The sequence below is a fragment of the Aphelocoma coerulescens genome, chromosome 4A (genome assembly GCF_041296385.1).
Source record: "Aphelocoma coerulescens isolate FSJ_1873_10779 chromosome 4A, UR_Acoe_1.0, whole genome shotgun sequence".
NCBI lineage: Eukaryota > Metazoa > Chordata > Aves > Passeriformes > Corvidae > Aphelocoma > Aphelocoma coerulescens.
Genome location: NC_091018.1, coordinates 6,650,200 through 6,655,766, shown reverse-complemented (window position 1 = coordinate 6,655,766; position 5,567 = coordinate 6,650,200).

The following is a 5,567-nucleotide window of genomic DNA, read 5'->3' as shown; positions in this document are numbered from 1 at the left end:
ACCACTGGAAAATGATATCTGAGTGGCATCGAATCCCTGTGTGCTCCTGGCTTCATTGGCTGTGCTGGGGTTTGTGCATGAGCTGTTGGGTATTTAATAAACCTGGGGAATTGCCCTTGGAGTGGTGGTTTTGGCACTCAGGCCCAGGAGGTTTGGGAAGGTCCCACCTCTGCCAGTGGAGGGCCCTGGTGGGTCTGCATCGCGAGCTAATTCCTCTGGGCTGCGGGGAGCTGGGGGGCACAGCGGGGTCTTGTTGTGTCTGCTCTGTGTTTCTGGCCTTCTCCAGCTTAGTACCCACACTGGACAGGGGCTCTGCTCCTCTCAGGGATGTAGCTGAAGTTCCAGTTCCTAGATCTTGAAGCACTTAGGGGTTTCAGGAGAAATTTAGGCTTCACTTTGCACCTAAAAGCCTAATTTGCTGCCATAGCAGTATAATTGCTTATTCTTGTCTGCTTTTAGAGTTATGAAGTGGTTTTCCCCTCCAGTGAATCCTTCTATACCTCTCTCTCCTCTGCTGCTGGTCAGGCTGTTCCACAGCTCTCGCTTCCCTGAGTGTCACCATGGTCCTGTGAGGATTCAGTGGCACCAGGTTATTCTGCCCTTTTTGCTTCTCATAATCCCAATAAATGATCTGCAATGAAGGAAAGATGCTATTTTGTGATGCTTGAAAATGCCAGTTCAGAACTCCTGAAAATTCAGAACCTCAGGGTTTGTCCCCCAATCCTTTTGTGCTTCAAACAGCATCTTGGTGAAGGTTTAGCTCAGCTGCAGTTACCTTCACTTTTTGTTTCTGAGATCATGGTCATCCCTGGCTGTGTGCAGTTTTTCATGCTAAGGGAGTATTAATCCAAAAATGTGCTCAGATATGCAAAAACAAACCCATGGAGGCCAGGGGGTGTTAAAGATCACAAAGAGAATGAGGTTGAGCTGGGCCGAGGGGATGGAAGGAGGAGCACAGCCATCCCCAGAGAGGTGCTTCCTCCCTCCCTGTGTCCCTCTGCTCAGGAGGTCGGCACCAGGAGCTGTCCCCTCTGGCCATCCTTGCAAACTTCTGCATCTTTATAAATTTCTCAAGAAATGTTTTCTCCGTCTTTCCTGGTTGGGGAAGAAACCCAGTGCAAAAGGGCATAGGAGTGGGAATGCTGTTTTTCTGGCATCTTAATGAAGCAAATCCTACAAGCTATCTGAAGAGGTTATAGGAAATCTCTGTCCTAAGCCAGGGATAAGCTGCCTGAGTATCCAGGAAGAGTTTTCTTGCAGCAACTCCAAAGGCACATTCCCAGCCTGTGAAGGGCTGCCCCTTGTCTTCTGGTTCCTCTCATGTTGTTATTGCTAGAGATTAGTATTAATTGCTAAACCCCGTGGAAAGGGAGGGCTTGGATGGTTTGGAGTGCCTGCAAAAGGAGTGTCACATATTTCAAAGTGTTTGATAAACAGGGGAGCAAAGGCAGATAACAGCATCAAAGCCCACATTGTGCTCTCCTGGTGTAACGGGCAGCTTTTGAGAGAGGGAGCAGATTGCTGAAGGCCATTGTTTTACTGGAGAACATGAACCTGCTTGACTGGTGACTCCTGGCAGCACCAGCAGGTGATAGACTGTACAGAAGGAGGCACTAGGAGGACAATTACACTTCACATCTTTTCCTTTAATGCACTGACTCCTAGAAAGGAGGTATGAGCTAAAGCATGGAAGAAACCATTGTTTAATCTAGATTTGAAGTCCTGAATATTCATTGTTTACCTCCAGACCACTCCAGTGTTTCAAGTATGAGAGCTACAGGTTGATTCGAAGCTTTTATTAGAGAATTAGATTCATTTGAATCAAAATGCCTATGTAAGAAATTTGAATATCATCCAGCAGAAAGTGTCTGTCATGCCCTGGCAGCTCATCTTCAGAATGTAGCTGCATATTGATGAAGTGCTCATTGAATAAGAATTATCCAGTTCTGGAGAAGAAATAGAAGTCCTGATGGAGAAATAGTACTGACTGTGTAAAAGCAGACTGTCATCAAACAGATATGTTTGATGGATTCATGTCGCTCAAGAGATTTTCTCTCTGGTCATATGGATTAGTGCTGCTCTGGCTCTGAGCCTTAGTGAGGGCTCTGCCGAGGAACCTGCCCATGGCTGCAATTGCAGATGAGTCTGGAACAGTCCTGAGCTGGGAGAGGATGCTCTGAACCTGTGGTACCTGTCTGCTGTGCTGCAGGAGCCTAAGCTGCCCCTGCTCCTGGCAACAGCGACAGCTGGAACCCCCCCAGACCTGGGGCATGGTTTATGTTACAGGGTACTATTATTTTGCTGTTCCTATTTCCCCACACATGCACACAACAAACTCATCTGTTTTTAAGCCTTTTGTTAAGCTGTTGGTGTATTTGAGCCCAATCACATACTAAGGAGGGAAGAGAGAAGATTGCTCACTGAGCAGCCTGGCAAAGAACCTCACTGCTGAAGGTCCCTCTTTGCCACAGCAACAAAGTCACTCAGGCCTTCCAGTGCTCCATTGCAGTGCTGATTGACTGGAGTACAAAACATGGGCTGGTGATCAGGAGGTGTGGGGGTATAGCTGCCTCCAAAGCCACACTGAGTTTTAGCACATCAATGAGCTTCTGGTACCTGGTGAATCTATCATTTTATTATCACCTGAGCTGCAAGAAAAGCAGAACCATATCAGCTCATCTTTTTTTCACAGCTACCACACAACTGCAACACTGAGTTCGGTACCTTCCCTCTTCCCAGGGAATTCAGGATTTTCTCCTGAATCAGAATGGGAGGGCATAGACTGCCAAAACAAGGAGCCAGCCCAAGACCTGTGGTGTACCTCTGCTCTCAAATGAGGTCTTCAGTGCTGACAACAGGCTGTTTTCTTCAAAGGAGTGTTTTAGGGTTCAGGTCCACAAATCAGTTTAGGCTGGTCTAAGCCAGCCATCCCTCCATCCCAGCAAGCCATATCAGGGCCACTAACCTGCACTCACTTGTTTCATTTAGATTATACCCTTGCTGATTAGCATAAATGAGATGAATAGAAAGTGGAAAATTGGTCTTTGAGCCCAGCACTTGGCACTGAATTCTTATACAAAAAGGAAATGCCTGTCTCTTCAGTTTCTTTTCAGTTTTTTGTTCACAAATTCTTAAGTGAACAAAGAGAGACTCCTGGTGCTCCTTCTTTGCAGCCATTCATGTGCCTCTGGGAAAGGTTTGGCTTCTATGCTTGCCAGGCTAATCAAGGAAACAGAAAATACAGAACATTAGTGCATTGAAATCCCAAGCACTCTAAAGTCTCAAGAAAATAGAAAAAAATGTTAGGCAGATACACCTGATGCCCACAGCCTTGAGGGCCTTGGCTGGGAAAGGGTAATGGGAGGGGCTTCTTTGAGGTGAAGTTTCCTGACTGAGATACCAGCTAGGGCAGGAAAAAAACAGAAGAAAAAAGGATAGGACCTGAATCCCAGATTGGATAAGCCCCGAGTCCCAGATTGGATAAGCCCCAAATACAGAAATTAATCCATCACCCAGGGTGATTAAGCATTGTGAATAGGAGAAACGGGTTTCCAGGGAGGATCCGGGCAGGCTTGCCAGAGGTCCCAGCATCAAGGGGGATGGCATTGAGCCGATCAAAGGCTCTGTGTTTTCTTCTGGGAAAAGCCTCAGCAGCACCACCAGCAGCAGTATTTCCCTTGGTCTCTGCATTTTCCCCAGCAGGAGCCCCCTGCCACATGTGGGTCTTTCTGGGCTACCAAAGGTTCTGCAGCCTCATGGTCAGGGTTTCAGGGTTTCAGGGTTTTGGGGATGTGCTGGGGACTGTGCAGGTACTGGGGGGGGGCAGGCAGGAAGAATGGGCAGCCCCTGCTGGCATTCTCTCCCCATCCCTGCTCCTTCCAGCCCTGCCCCAGCGATCCCTGCCCCAGCGGTCCCTGCCCCAGCAGCAGCTCAGGAGGTTTTGTGCCTCCTATCTTTTCTGAACATCTCAAAAGCAAGAAGAGGATTCATAATTTTTCCTCTTACATCTGGAAAGGGAGGAACCCCACAAGACTGTGATTTAGATCAGTCCCTGGAGCAAGACAGCTGAGCAGAAGCAACAAATCAACATTCCTGAAACCTCTCCTGGTACCTGAGGTACCTTAGCTCTGGAGCAGAGGAACCTTCTGACAAGTACTGAACCCTGAGCAGAGTTCCCTGCATCCAGGAGAAACCCAGGAATTTCAAAATATAGCCAAGCTTCATTTTGGTAAGGAGAATATTTTGCACCATGGCTGGGGAGGGGCCCAGCCCCTGCAGAACCTCACAACCCAAATGGCAGTAACTGGGCTGCAGCAAGCGGCTCCTGCCGAGCACCAGCTGGGGGGCTGAGGTGTGACCTTGCTGTCGGTGTGACAGCCTGGGAGGCTTTATCAGCTGAGCTCTCTAATAGTAGGTTGGTTGGTTTTGTGTTTGTTTGTTTGGGGATTGTTTTTGTGAAAACTTAATCTCCTGGTTTTATAAAATGGCATGTTTTTCCCTTGAGCTGGGCTGGCTCCCTGCAGATGCCTACCCATCACTGCTTGCCTGGTTTCTGCTGGAGGAGAGGTTCCAGTAGCCAGGGGCCAAGTGATGCTGGTGGCTGGAGACCAAGGGAACTGACAAGAGGAAGACACACACCTTCAGGTATGTCCTTTCTGGTTTTGCGGATTCCTGAACTTGTTCCACAATCACAGTTCCAGAGGATTTAAGTACAAAAGTTTTTGATAGAAATATTGTATCACTATTGTGAAGAGGAAAAAATTTGCCCCAACTTTATCCAGCAGGGAAATGCACATTGATGGGCCTTGACTTCACCCTGAGGGCCTGTTTCCATTTAAGTAGTTCCAAATTCTGCAGATAAAGCAGCCAAAGCTGGCACAGGTAACGTGTTTTGTCGGATAATTGCAGCTGGGAGTGGAGGATGCTGGCTGGCAGTGTCTGCAGCCATATGCTGGCTGGGTGGTTTGTGTGTTGATTTCTTGCCTGGGTTGTTTAGAATTCTGCAGCAGTAAGTAAAGAAATGGAAAATTTCTGCCTTGTCCGCAGTTGTTACAGAAATCTAAGGCTTCAAGTGGCCCTGGAAATCTTTGTGCTGCTTGATCCTAGGGCCAAAGCTCACTCCTCAGTGCTCTTGTTTAGCTCCTCACACTGAGCTTTTGAGGCTCCAATTTTCTCCAGTGCTAGATTTTGGTGAGTTACCCCAGGGCTGCCTGGCTGCTCCAGGGGCAGAGGGGCAGCGTGGGGCTGCACAGGGACGTGCCTGAGCAGTCCCAGCACTCTCCAGTTTTGCACAGCAGTGACAAATGCCCCTTTCATTCTAAACCTGTCCAGCCATTCCTCTTTGTTGCAGTTCCCTGAAATCATCCTGTGGCCATCTGTTTGTCCCACTCAGGCAGAGTGGCAGCCAGTCACTCTCTGCCAGGTCTGCCTGTCCCCAAGGCTGCCCCATGCCCACCATCCCACCCAGATCAGTCTCTTCAAGAGCCTTTGCAGGGGAAACCAGTGGAAATCCTCCTAGGGATTGAAAGGGGTTGTGTGGAGAGGTCCTCTTTATCCATGGTGCCTCC